Source organism: Pleurodeles waltl, chromosome 1_2 (genome assembly GCF_031143425.1).
Source record: "Pleurodeles waltl isolate 20211129_DDA chromosome 1_2, aPleWal1.hap1.20221129, whole genome shotgun sequence".
Lineage (NCBI taxonomy): Eukaryota > Metazoa > Chordata > Amphibia > Caudata > Salamandridae > Pleurodeles > Pleurodeles waltl.
The window spans coordinates 579,201,036-579,215,973 of NC_090437.1; positions in this window are offsets into that span (position 1 = coordinate 579,201,036).

The window sequence follows — 14,938 nt, forward strand, 5'->3', positions numbered from 1 at the left end:
TGGTCTACTTTCCTCAATATTGAACCACGTTGTTCATCAAATATGGCACTAAGGCCCTTATTACAGACTGCCAGACTCTCAGTGGCAGTCATGTCCTCTGACGGTTTGGCGGTCGGACCGCCAAATTAAGAGTTTGGCAGTCTGACTGCCAATCGACCACCGTCTCCCCCGTCAACAATATTCCCGACGGGAAGACAGTGGTGCAGGTGAAAATCAGCCAGGGCAGTCCTGAAATTATTGTCGGCCTGTTGATTATGACCTAGTTCTCCATCAGCATTTTCATGGCATTTCACCACCATGAAAAGGATGGCGGAGAACAGGTGCACAGGGCAAAAAGGGGTGGACAGCACTTCCGATTCCCACGGCATTGGCAGTGCAGGTGTCCCCCTTCCCAGCACCCTCGTAATGCGCACTATCTTCTGTGCATTTTTTGCAATGCTCCGGTGGCGCTATGCCCTGCACTGTATTTACAAGATGGCATTAAGCCACTTTTTGTGGCTTAACGCCACCTTGTAAATACAGCCCCTTCACACTCAGCATTTTGCCTGGAAGAGGCATGCAATGGGTGTTGCTGTGGATGTGCTACAGCAACACAAATTGCATTTTGACCCTGCCTTGGATTAACGAGTTTTCGTAAACCTGAGGCAGCACCAAAAGCTAATGCTTTCATTTCTCCTTGTTTTTTGCTCTATCTATGTGTGCTGCATTTTGCAGCACACATAGAAAGAGTAAATTGCCATTTAAGATTGTTTTTGTGCAGGGAGGTGTTCCTTCCTGCACAAAACAATCTCCCCCTCAACGCAATCATCCTTGCACTATGGGTCACTGCCTTGGTACACGGCTGCAAATATAGAGCCAGCACAAGGGAAACACAAGGATATGCCGTATTCTAGTAAATACGCCGCATCCCTATGTTTTGAAAATGGCTTTGAACTATGCTACAAAATTTGGCGCAGAGTTGTGCATTGTCATTTTGTATTAAATCTCACCCTTAATGCTTAAAATGTGTATTATTTATCCAGTGTAGAGGAAAAAATATGATTTTTTTCAGTGTTGTCCTAATGAAAAATGCTAGTCACCCAAATACTGTTGGAGGAAATAATTTAAGTTAATTTCCTGCTCAATAAAGACAGATAAATAATCATGCTTTTTTAATATGAAATGTGTTGATGTTTGCCTTTTGGAGTGAAGTTTTGGCTTTACATGAGTATCTTCATATGATTTTGGTTTTTAGGAGTTTGTTGTACTGAAAGAAATGAAATGCTAATGTTAGAACATTTTACTTATGTTTACAAAATGTATGGTAATGGTGTACAATGAAATAATATGATATACATTTGAATCATAGTTTGTAAAAAAAAGCTTATGTTTTAATTTTTATTCTAGTTGAAGACAGTAGTTCTTAGTGTTTATTACCCTGTAATGATTTAGGTAGGTTACTAAACATTTTGGAACTGTTTGAGAAGTTATTTATCTGATCGTTTGGCAATTTGGGGCAGATATATGTCTTTTTGGTGCAGGGCAGCAAGTCACTTTGCTGCACTGTCCTGCGTCAAAGGGAAAGGACAGGAATGTGCTGTATCTATGCAATATGGCGCATTCATGTCCTTTCGCACTGCACTGGTGCATTTTGGTTGCCTAGCGCCAATGCAGACACCCTTGCACCGTGCTACAAGGGTGCCTGCTTTGCAGGCAGGATTGGATCTGTGCAGGAAGAGGCATCTTCCTGAACAAAAACAATCCTGGGAGGTGTTTTTCTCTTTCTATGTACGCTGCAGAATGCAGCCCACATAAAAAGAGGAAGAAACAAGGACAAATTGTGCTTTTTCTCCTTGTTGTCCCTCCCTAGGGAAAGCATAAGGTTTTGGCACATCCCCAAGTTCATATGGGCTTGTAAATCTTGGGATGCATCAAAAGCCATCGGTGTTGCATGGAAACACCCACTTCAACACCTATGGAACACCTCCCTAATGCAGAGAAAGGCAACACAGCACTTTGTGATGCCTTCCTATACTCCATATCTGTGAAGCCGTTCAAAGCCAAGCAAAGTGGCTTTGCATGACCTCATAGATATGGTTGCAAGTTTTGTGGGGCCATTATGTCACAAAAAATTACACAACAGTGCAATGGACTTATAACTATGCACCTTGAGGTAAAGGTTGCTTGACTTTCTATGCTAGAGTAACCTGTTTAATTGAATGTAGATCTAGGGCGTCATTACAACCCTGGCGGACGGTGTTAAAGCAGCGGAAATACCGCAAACAGTCTGGCGGACAAAAAAAGGGAATTATGACCCTGGCGGAAACCGTCAACAAAGACAGCCACTTTAACACTTCGCCTGCCACGGCGGTACAGACAAGCAGCGCGGCGGTCACTGCCAACAGACAGGCGGAAGACAATGTACCGCCCACAGTATTACAACCCGCCAGTCCGCCACCTTTTCCGGGGCGGATTCACCGTGGATAAAACCACGGCGGAAACAGCTTTTGCTATGGGAAAACACTCACCTGAACATATCCCACGAGGAACGAGGAATCCATGGAGCCGGAACTCCAAATACTCCCTGCCCTTGTCTTTCTGCTCCTCTACGACCAACAGCTACGTAGGTGCCGCAGACAACGGTGACTACTGCACCTACGACATGGGGGAGGCAAAAGTTAGGGGGACACCCACCAAACACCCCCACCCTTGCATATTACAACATACACACCAATGCATTCACAAAAAATCACAGTAACAACCCACAATCCCCCAGGAAGAATGAATACACAAAGCAAAAATCGGTCAAACAATGTAATGTGCCAATATACATGTCATACAAAAATATACAGATATATATATGAAAATCAGTCATTATTATATACAATACGAGAAGTAGTGCAGATATGTACATAACAATGGCTGTGCACCAACAGTCCAAAAATGCATGGGCGAGGCCCACAAACGATACCTGACCACAATCGGAGAGAACACTGCCGGGGCATCAGATAGAAATACTACAGGCACCTCAGGGGGAAGGGAAGGGGGGGCACCTCAGCCGGATGACTGCAAAGCCAGATCCACGACGGGGCTCCATGCCCATTTATGCCATCCTGGGGAGTGCAAAGCCACAGTCTCTCAAGTCCATACAGTGGGTGGTTTGCCCACTGTGCCATCCTGGGTAGAACAAAACCACAGTCTCACAAGTCCATACAGTGGGTGGTTTGCTCACTGTGCCATCCTGGGGAGTGCAAAGCCACAGTCTCTCAAGTCCATACAGTGGGTGGTTTGCCCACTGTGCCATCCTGGGGAGTGCAAAGCCACAGTCTCTCAAGTCTATACAGAGGGTGGTTTGCCCACTGTTACATCCTGGGGAGTGCAAAGCCACAGTCTCTCAAGTTAATGCAGGTCTGTACTGGTACTGGGGGGGATTGGTGGCCAGACTGGATGAGTCTCCCCGTGAAAGGTCGTGTCCTGTCACTGTCCCAGCTGCACATGGGATAAGGATGCCTGATGTGGCGGTCCATTCATTCCTACCCGGTGCATTGCCCTGTTCAGCGGTGCTTTGCCATGGCGGTCTTTGCCCTGTTCAGCGGTGCTTTGACATGACGGTCTTTGCCCTGTTCAGCGGTGCTTTGACATGGCAGTTCAGGACTGTTCAGCGGTGCTTTGCCATGGCGGTCTTTGCCCTGTTCAGCGGTGCTTTGCCATGACGGTCTTTGCCCAGTTCAGCGGTGCTTTGCCATGGCGGTCTTTGCCCTGTTCAGCGGTGCTTTGCCATGGCGGTCTTTGCCCTGTTCAGCGGTGCTTTGCCATGGCGCTCTTTGCCGTGTTCAGCGGTGCTTTGACATGGCGGTTCAGGATTGTTCAGCGGTGCTTTGACATGGCGGTCTTTGCCCTTTTCAGCGGTGCTTTAACATGGCGGTCTTTGCCCTGTTCAGTGGTGTTTTGCCATGGCGGTTCTGATAAGGACATTGGTGTGTGGCATGACGTTCTCTACACTGGACATTGGTGTGTGGCATGACGTCTTTTACACTGAACATTGGTGTGTGGCATGACGTTTCATCACTGCCCAGTGGGGCTGTGGCAGCCGGGGCCCTCCAGGGCACTGACTCCGGCGGTGGCCTCTGGACCAGTGACGATACTTGGGCCCTCCTGGGCTGTGACTCTGGCGGTAGTCTCCTGATCAGTGATGATACTTGGGCCCTCCTCGGCTGTGACTCTGGCGGTGGTCTCCTGGCCAGTGACGATACTTGGGCTCTCCTGGGCTGTGACTCTGGCGGTGGTCTCCTGACCAGTGACGATACTTGGGCCCTCCTGGGCTGTGACTCTTGCGGTGGTCTCCGGACCAGTGACGATACTTGGGCCCTCCTGGGCTGTGACTCTGGCGGTGGTCTCCGGAACAGTGACGATACTTGGGCCCTCCTGGGCTGTGACTCTGGCGGTGGTCTCCTGACCAGTGACGATACTTGGGCCCTCCTGGGCTGTGACTCTGGCGGTGGTCTCCTGACCAGTGACGATACTTGGGCCCTCCTGGGCTGTGACTCTGGCGGTGGTCTCTGGACCAGTGACGATACTTGGGCCCTCCTGGGCTGTGACTCTGGCGGTGGTCTCCTGACCAGTGACGATACTTGGGCCCTCCTGGGCTGTGGCTCTGGCGGTGGTCTCCTGACCAGTGACGATACTTGAGCCTTCCTGGGCTGTGACTCTGGCGGTGGTCTCCGGACCAGTGACGATACTTGGGCCCTCCTGGGCTGTGACTCTGGCGGTGGTCTCCGGACCAGTGACGATACTTGGGCCCTCCTGGGCTGTGACTCTGGCGGTGGTCTCCTGACCAGTGACGATACTTGAGCCTTCCTGGGCTGTGACTCTGGCGGTGGTCTCCTGACCAGTGACGATACTTGGGCCCTCCTGGGCTGTGACTCTGGCGGTGGTCTCCGGACCAGTGACGATACTTGGGCCCTCCTGGGCTGTGACTCCGGCAGTGGTCTCTGGACCAGTAACGACGGTGCTGGCGGTTGTGTCTCGACCTCCGGCAATGATGGCGCACTTCTCTGCCGTGACACTCACAACAGGCTGGGGAGACTTCCTCTGGCCCTTCCCCACCTTTGGTGGAGTCACAGCTGACACTCCAATCCCCTTGGAACCCATGTCAGTTGTTGTCCCACCAGGAGTCTTAACGCGGTCCCGTCGTCCACTCTCCAATTTTAGAGCCTTTACAGGGAGTGGGCTGCCAGTGCCTTGGCTCCGGGTCCCACTGCCTGCCCTGGTGGCCGGTGCACTCCAAAAACCTTGAACAGGCACCACTGGTATTGGAGGCTTTTTGGCTGAGGCGCTACGAGGGGACTGATGAATTGGAGGGGTGGGGTGGGGGCAAAAAGGTCAACTTTACAGAGGGACAGTTTCTGACGAACACTGGGATGGGTAGCTGGAGGGGGTCTGGGAGTGGAGGAAGAGGAGGTGGTTGTAGGAGGTGTCACTTTAGCTGTTTTGGGTGCAGGTGCAGGTACTGGAGGCTGTCGTGAGGTGGATGGATGTTGGGTGAGTGATTGCCGGCGTTTGTGTACTTTAGGAGGGGGCGTCACAAACACACGGGAGAGGACACAGGGGACGTGTAAATGGCAGTGGAGGTGGTGAGTGCAGGTGAGCGGCTTGTGGTGCTGGGTGTCCTGGTGCGATTCATGGTGACTGTAGATGTGGTGCATGCAGGTGTGTGTGTAGACGAGACTGGGAGGGAAGAGGGAGAAGAGGAGGAGGGGGACACAGTGGAGGCAGTGGATGTTGTTGTGTCTGTATGTGGCTGAGGCTTGCGTGAGTGCCTGTGGTGTGTGTGGTGCCTATGTTTGCTTGAGCTACTTGGGTGTGTTGACTTGTGTGCATGCTGGTCTGTAGGTGTGCTTGGGATGGGCTGGGGTACAGGAGATTGGGTCTGGGTGGAGGAAGTTGGAGGGGGTAGGCTAGACACAGGGACAATGGCTGCCATCAGTGCTGAGGCCAAAGATTGCAGGGTTCGCTGAAGGACAGCCTGACCAGAATGAATGCCCTCCAGGAATGCATTACCATGTTGCAACTCTCGTTCTACACCCTGGATGGCATTCACAATGGTAGACTGCCCAACAGTGAGTGACCTGAGGAGGTCAATGGCCTCCTCACTGAGGGCAGCAGGGGTGACTGGGGCAGGGCCTGAGGTGCCTGGGGCGAAGGTGATGCCCACCCTCCTGGGTGAGCGGGCACGGGGCGAACGCTGAGGGGCTGCTGGGAGGGCGGTGCTGGTAGGGGAGGTGGCGGCTGTACCTGTAGAGGTGGGGGGCACAGATGGTGCCGCCACCACAAGGGAGCCCACATCGTCGAACGAGTCCGTGTCGCTGCTTGGTGATCCGGTGGCCGACGTGAAGCTCCCCTCGTCCTCCGTCCCACTGGTGCATTCAGAGTCCGTGGTGTGGCCCTCCATGGCCATGTGGGATGCAGCTCCCTCGTGCTCCGGTGCCACTGTACCTCCGCCTGTTGATGCTGATGTACAAAAGGACAGGGAGAGCAGAAAAAGGGGGGAGACAGAAGAAAGAGGGTTTTAGTGCATGGCATACCGCTACCGTTGGCGGACAAGACAAACGCAGCTGCCCCCTGCATTATGCTGTGCTCCTGCCCTCTGCACATGCAATTTCTGGGATATGGCCTATATGGCAATGGTGGACATCTGCGCACATGGATACCACAGGGGCAACTATACCTCGACTTGGCACTCTGCTGAGGTGGGGTAGAGTGCCACATGGCCTACATTACGGAGGGGCCTTGCCTACCGAACTCGCCCTGGCCTAGGGACACCCACAGCCCACCTCCCCCACCCAGACACCTCCACTGCACGCAAAGTCAGCAGAATGAGGTTGTACTCACCCCCCTGTGTCTGCTGTGATGCCCTCAAGCGCCCATCCAACCTCGGGTAGGCCACCGCCAGGATCCGGAATATCAGGGGGGTCATGGTGCGACGGGCACCCCTCCCACGTTGGGAGGCCATCCCCAGCTGAGCCTCCGCCGTCTTCTTGCTGCAGCAGCGAATGTCCTCCCATCTCTTACGGCAGTGGGTGCCCCGTCTCTGGTGGGACTCCAGGGTCCGGACCTCCTTGGCGATGGTACGCCAAATGTCCCTCTTCTGGTGGGCGCTGACTTACATGACATGCACAAGGAAAGAGGAACAGTCATTACCAACTGCACCGTCGTTGTGAGTGGCCCCCTCCCTACTCTGGCCATGTGGCCCATTCATTCCCATGCATTAATGTTCTATGAACTCTGCACCCTTCCCTCTTCCAACCAGCCCTCTCCACCCAGGCCTAGCCCATACATCGTGCTCCCTGTGTACTAACCTGTTGGTCTGGAGGACCGTAGAGTAGCGTGTACTGGGGGAGGACCCCGTCTACCAGTTTCTCCAACTCCTGTGCAGTGAAGGCAGGGGCCCTTTCCCCAGACGCAGCAGCCATTGTCGCTTCCAGACCGAGGTCACAGCAGCACTTGCAGTGTAGGTCCTCTCCTGTCGAAGGTCAGGTATCTAGTGATTGAAGAGATAGAAAATGGCGGTCACGTCCGCGGCGATGCGCATCATCACCGCCAGCGCACCTGTTCATTGGCTCCTGGGACCCAAAGGGTCCAATGTTAACCAATGCAGCATTGCGCCGCGGTCTACGACCGCCTACCGCGACGGTGTGCAATGCCAGCGCAGTTACCCCACAATCCCATTGTCCCACTTTAGAGGTCAGGCAGCCGCCATTTCAGGGGCCCACATGGCTTCATTTACTACTGTGTCACACATAGATAGGCCTACACTCAACACACATACAGGAAGGGTTTTGTGAGTGGTGTAGTCTTGTGTGTGACTGTGGGTACATATCTGGAGGAATAATGACTGGTTCTTCGCTGTTGTCCTTCGTAGGCACCGTTTGCGGGCACATATGAGAAGGTGGCGGAATCCTCCATTGTACCGACCACTGGTGGACCTGTTGACAATGGAAGAGCGACATGTCATCGTAACCTACCGGTTTGACCGTGCCACAATCCAGGAACTATGTACCCAGTTGCAGCCAGACCTGATGTCACCAATCCGCCATCCGACTGGAATCCCCCCTGACGTGCAGGTGCTGTCAGTGCTCCATTTCCTTGCAAGTGGGACTTTTCAGACAACAGTGGCCATGGCATCAGGGATGTCCCAGCCTGTTTTCCAACGTGTTGTCCAGAGTGTTGTTTTGCCCTGCTGAAACACGTAAGGAGATACATCATTTTCCCTGAGGTGGAGGATTTGCCTACAGTGAAAGGTGACTTCTATGTCCTTGGACATATCCCCAACGTCATAGGTGCTATTGATGGCACCCATGTAGCTCTGGTCCCCCCCTACAGGAGTGAGCAGGTGTACAGGAACCGGAAGAGTTATCATTCGATGAATGTCCAGATGGTCTGTTTGGCAGACCAGTACATCTCGCAGGTAAATGCTATGTTCCCTGGCTCAGGGCATGACGCCTACATCCTGCGCAATAGCAGCATCCCTGATATGATGGGTCAACTCCAGAGGCACTGTGTGTGGCTATTGGGGGACTCTGGTTACCCCAACCTGTCCTGGCTATTGACCCCAGTGAGGAATCCCAGGACCAGGGCAGAGGAACGGTACAATGAGGCCCATGGGTGGACTAGGAGGGTGATCGAATGCACCTTCAGCCTCCTGAAGGCCAGGTTCAGGTGCCTCCATATGACAGGTGAATCCCTATTCTACTCACCGAAGAAGGTGTGCGAGATCATCATCGCCTGCTCCATGCTCCATAATTTGCCTTTGCGACGCCAGGTGCCTTTTCTGCAGGAGGATGATCCCGATGACGGTGTTGTAGCAGCTGTGGAGCCTGTGGAGCCTGTGGACAGTGATGAGGATGAAGATGATGAAGAAGACAACGACAACAGGGAATCAGTCATACAGCAATATTTCCAGTGAGACACAGGTGAGAACATTTTCATTTTTAGCTTTACATTTACTTTCACACGTCTACCTCTATCCTGTTTTTCTATTTAAATCACTATTTGGTAACTGAGTTGTACCCTCCCATTACGGTTTCACAGGTGTGGTTACCTACTTGTCAACTGGTTGCATCCTTCAAGGGCTTGTGACGTGTGACATAGGTATGTTAGCTTTACAATGTTACACCCATTATGACACTGTCATTGATAATACATTTTAACTAAATCACAGACTGACTCCAGATTGTTTTGTGTTTCAAGGGTGTTTATTGAAGTGCTCAGAAATGTGAGGGGTTTGTAAAATGAGGATGGGTGATGGCGGAGCAATGTCCATGGCAGAGTCCAGTCTATTAGTCTCACAGGTGCACTGCCCACATGGGCATAGGAAGTGGAGCTGGGGCAGTTTAAGTATGGACCGGGTAACAAAGTGGGACAGTGGGGTGACAATTAGGGTGGTCTCATTTCCTGGCGGGGGTCTTGCCATCTTGCTCTGTCCTGTTCCTGGATCTCAGGGACCGCTTGCGTGGTGGTTGTCCGTCTGCAGGGGGTGGGGTGCTGGTGTGTTGGTCCTGTGGCGGGGCGTCCTGTCCAATAGCGCCGGCGGAGGTGGTGGGCAGTTCATCGTCCATGCTAGTGTCAGGGGCCCCTTGGAGTGCCACGGTGTCCCTCAAGGTCTGCTGTATGTCCTTGAGCACCACTACGATGGTGCCCAGATCAGAGCTGATGGTCCTGAGCTCCTCCCTGAACCCCAAATACAGTTCGTCCTGCAGGCGCAGGGTCTCCTGCAACTTGTCCAGGACCGTCGCCATCGTCTCCTGGGAGTGGTGGTATGCTCCCATGATGGAGGATAGGGCCTGGGGGAGAGTGGGTTCCCTTGGCCTGTCCGCCCCCTGTTGCACAGCAGCCCTCCCAGTTCCCCTGTGTTCCTGTGCCTCCGTCCCCTGGACCGTGTGCCCACTACCACTGCCCCCAGGTCCCTGTTGTTGTTGGGGTGGTTGGTTACCCTGGGTGCCCTGTAGTGGTGGGCACACCGCTGATTGACCTGTCCTGGGTAGGGAGGTTTGGGCCCGCTGGGTGGGTGCTGTGCTGGTGTTACTAGAGGGTGGAAGGTCGGTGTTGGGCTGTGCCTGTGCAAGGGGAACCGACTGTCCAGAGGCCCACAATGGTCCGGGCTGGTCATCTGGATCCAGTAGGACAGAGCTGCTCTCGTCACTGTGGGCCTCTTCTGGGGGTGGAGTGGTGTTGTCTGGACCCTCTGGTGTGGTGACGGTCCTTCGGGTTCCTGCAGGGGCATAAGTGCATGATTATTGCATGTGTGTGTGTAATGGTGTGCAATGGGTGGGTGTTTGTGTACCCCAGTGCAAGCATTCCTGTGTGTGGGGTTGTGTGGTGATGGTTGGGGGGGTGTACTGGGTATGTGCAGTGGGCATGCTTTAGTGATGGGTGTCCATGCTTAGTTGTGTCATGCAGGGCTTGGTGTTGGGATGGGTGGTTGGTGTCATGGGTACATTAGTGAGGAGTTGGAGTGATAGGGGATGGGGCGAGGGTGGGGGGGTGTGATAGCGTGCAGGTAGGGTGGGGGATATGATAGTTAAGATTTGACTTACCAGTGTCCCATCCTCCACCGACTCCTCCGAGGCCCTCAGGATGCAAAATGGTCAGGACTTGCTCCTCCCATGTTGTTAGTTGTGGGGGAGGAGGTGGGGGTCAGCCGCCAGTCCGCTGCACCGCAATGTTGTGCCTGGAGACCGTTGAACGCACCTTCCCCCGTAGGTCGTTCCACCTATTCCTGATGTCCTCCATATTTCTTGGGTGCTGTCCCACGGCGTTGACCCTGTCCACTATTCTGCGCCATAACTCCATCTTCCTGGCTATTGATGTGTGCTGTACCTGTGAGCCAAATAGCTGTGGCTCTACCCGGACGATTTCCTCCACCATGACCCTGAGCTCCTCCTTGGAGAAGCGGGGGTGTCTTTGGTGTGCCATGGGGTGGTGTGTGTGATGTGTGGGGTGGTGTATGTGGTGATGGTTGTGGTGAGTGTAGTGGTGTGTGGTGTTTTGTGCGTGTCTGTTGTGTGGGTGATGGTGTTGTGTGCCTCTGTGTAGTGGGGTTGTCTATTCTGTGCTCTCTCTCTGTCGCCTTCGTCTCTAATTTTTGGTCGTAGGGGTTTGTGGGTGATGTGGGTGTGTGTTTTATATAGTATTGGGTGTGTGGGAGTGGTGTTTGTATGTGTATCAGGTGTGTGTATTTGGAATTGTTTAATGTGGCGGTGTTTTGGAGATGTGTGTGTATTTTGAGGGCGGCTGTGTGTACCGCCAATGGAATACCGCGGTTGAAAGACCACCGCGTGGATTCGTGGGTCGTAATAGCATGGGCGTGTTTCTGTTGACGTGGAGGTGGAGGATTTCTTTCCGCCAGTTTATCACTGACTTTGATGTGGCGGTCTTGTGTGGGTGTCTGAATTTCGGCGGGTCCCAAGATGTGGGTCATAATAGCTGTGGCGGAATTCCGCGGCCGCGGCGGTGTATTGGCGGTCTTCTGCACGGCGGTAAGCGGCTTTTACCGCCAATGTTGTAATGACCCCCCTAGAATGTAAAAACAAACAAAATGTAATGTTTTTCAAATTAAATTGCTTAACATGTTTATGTATTCCAATATACAGCCCCTTCCCTGTGTTGGCACAGAGCAGAGTAGGGAATAGTAAATCTCCCCCCAAAGCACTGTCCGTCACCTTCTCTGAGTTGCCAGAGGGTAGAGTTAGAAATATAATTCTGCCCCCAGTCAGTGTGCAGCACCTTTTTTAAATTGGCATAGGGCGGAGTTGGGAATAGTAAATCTGCTCCCCAGGCAGTGTCCAGAACCTTGCCTGAGTTGGCAGAGGGCAAAGTAGGGAAAAGTAAATCTGCCCCCACCACAACCAGTGTCCAGCACTTTTTCTGAATTGGCACGGGGTGGAGTACAGATTACCAAATCTACCCATCTTGCCTTTGTCCAGCATATTCTCCAAGTTGTGTGACATTTTCTAATTGTTTATCAATTAGAAGTAAAAAAATACTGAACATTTGTATTCATTTGGTTTACACAAGATGATCAATGCCTCAGTCTAGCAAAGGTTTTTTATAAATGTTCCCAAAATCACTAGAAACAATATAAAATAGCTATTAGAAATAATTTCAGAAATGTGTTTAATTTGAGTATTAGTTTTTTTAAGTCTAATACTCATGTTTGGCAATAGGTGGCACTGGGAAAATTAAGTCAGTCAAAAAGGTTGCTGCTGAATCGCTCAAGAATTGGTAGTCTCCTCAGTGGTTAGTGAAACACGGATAACAAAAGCGTGGACGTCCTTATGAAAACTATTTTTGACGTAAAACCTAAATTAATTTGAAGATATGCATTTGAAAGCTTCACTTATTATCTTTAAAAACATGACTAAACATGGAATTGTAGAAGTATATTAATGTTAATGTTTCAATCGTGACCTTCTCGTGTCTAGTGGTCCACCATCTTGATAGAGACATTTATATGGTAAGTTAAAATTACTGTGTTAGAGTAGTTTGTGAAAATAGTGTTTAAATTAACTTATATAATTAAAACAATGCATTGTGAAGGCATATGTGGTAATGGTATGTGATATAACGTTATGCAGGATATTTTTTTAAAAATATAAATGAATGGTAATGCTTTGTAAAGACAAGCACTTTTTAAAAGTTACTTTTCCTACAAGTCTATCAAAAATCCAACTTTGTCGTGGAATTGGATTGTGATACATAATAAAAAAACTGTGGTTGAAGCATCCCTGTAGCCTGTTCCTATCCCAAGATAAAGGACCTAACACTTTACCTTTTCTTCATAGAACCAGCTATGGCAGGAATAGTCATGGTAGGGACATGTTAACATGAATTCTTCATGTTCTACATTTACATAAAAGATATTATACCTTTTGGCCTCCTTAGAAGTGACTTTCTTGATATATTAAAGAGAGTTTGCCTCCTGTCAAATTATTTCTTTTGACATGTTGGCCTGCGGGTTTAAAAACTGCAACAGTCAGGCTACACATGCAGGACTGAAGCCATATTCCCATTCTCTGCCTAGCGAATGGCACACTAGATGAATCCGTCCTCAGGTGGAATTTCGCTTTCTACGTTGTTGCTGTATGTATTTAAACCATATGCTTTAATACTGGAATGTTATATGCTAAATGGGGATTGCCTAACTTTACCTTATTATAGGGGTCAGAGCACATACACTGTGACCTAGACAACAATATCTCAGTGTGCAGAACTCAAACACCAGCAGCATCAGTCAACTAGAAAGGGGGTTACCACGAAAAAAGGGGGCACTTCATCACAGATCAGAAAAGAAAAAACTGACATAAATTACAGTTAATATTAGTGTGGTAAACAGACACAAACGAAAGTACATGTGAGAATAATAGGGTGAAAAGAGGTCATGCAATTTCCGCTTGTTCTGTTAGTATAAAGAAAAACTATCTGATTTTGTCAGAGTGGTTTCAACTTGGCATGTTCAACTATAGGGAAGACATATTTTCATGTTCCACTATAACTTTGCCTTCTGAAGATACATTTCAAAGCACTTACAGATTATGCAAAGAATCAATATTTTATTGGTCCCATTCTTTATAGCTTGTAAGACAGCTAGTTTGTTAAACAAACTAATATGCATTTTATTATTTTGCATCATTTGTTGCCTATTTTATTTGAGTTGAAACTCCATGCAATATAAACTGCTTTAATGCATCATGTACTGGCATTAAGGTGCTTTTTGTGGCAAGCGTTACATAAACTAAAAGACACACACACACATATATGTTATATTGATCTCATGTCCCTTCATTCAGTGTTGTCATCAACGATTTCATGTACAACATGTTATGAGTGGTATAATATGGGAGGCAATCAGAAGTGCATGGTGAAGGAGCGAGTCTCGGTTACTTTAGAGCACAACTTACTGTTAAATGAAATAGCTATAACTGTTGATTTTCATGGTTTTGTTCCTTTAAAACTAATATTTAACTGACATTTTCACCTAACCTTTGTTTTTTTCTGTTAATTTTTCAGTTTTTTAATGCAAAGTAAGATGTTATCACCATATCTGTCTATAATGTCACTTTCACCTTTTGCTTTTTTCATGAATTTCAAAGGGTTTTTCAACAACCCCAAACCATGCATGCTCATTGACCTTGTACAGCATAACTAGACCCTGTGCACAATCCTCTCATGGGCAGCCACCTCACAACATGCATGGGTGGAGCCATGCACTGCATGTAGTTTTCCAAAGAGCCTAGCTTGTGGACAGACCCTGCACTTAACCCCCTGCAGACAGCCACCCCCCCCCACGTGCACTGCCTTTGACCATGCATGTCATAGGTTAGCAACAGGGTCAACAGCCCACACTCAGCCAACCCACCACAGACACTCATGCCCACCGGCTGTAAAATAAAGCATCTGTTTTTTTCTAAATATGGCATCAGCAAAAGGTTGACTATGCTGTATTCACCATATTCCCAGCTTTCAGGAACAAGCAAACTTGTAAATTAGAAGCACTTTAACCACAGTTTTTAAACTTTTCTAACAGGTAATCAATTTTTCCTATTTTCTGTGGTGTTAACATACTTGCAGTTTGTAGTGGGAACAGGTGTGTAAACCATGGGAGAACATGGAGAGCTATGCATTTCAAAAACTACAAAAATTACAAATTTAACAAGTTGTATAGATCACCCATGATTTTTCCAAAGAAGCTAATCATTGAAACGAAAAAAAAACAAGAACAGTAATTTGGAAAAAATAGTAACAATGTTTTCATCTGTATTTTTTTGCTCATGATTGACTATTTACAAAAGTAAAATACTGTAACAGCTATCAGACATTTGGGATCACAGGAACATATATAGGGCCGGATTTATGAAAAGTTAGCGCCGCCTTTGCGTCATAGTGTTTGTAGGTTGTTTAA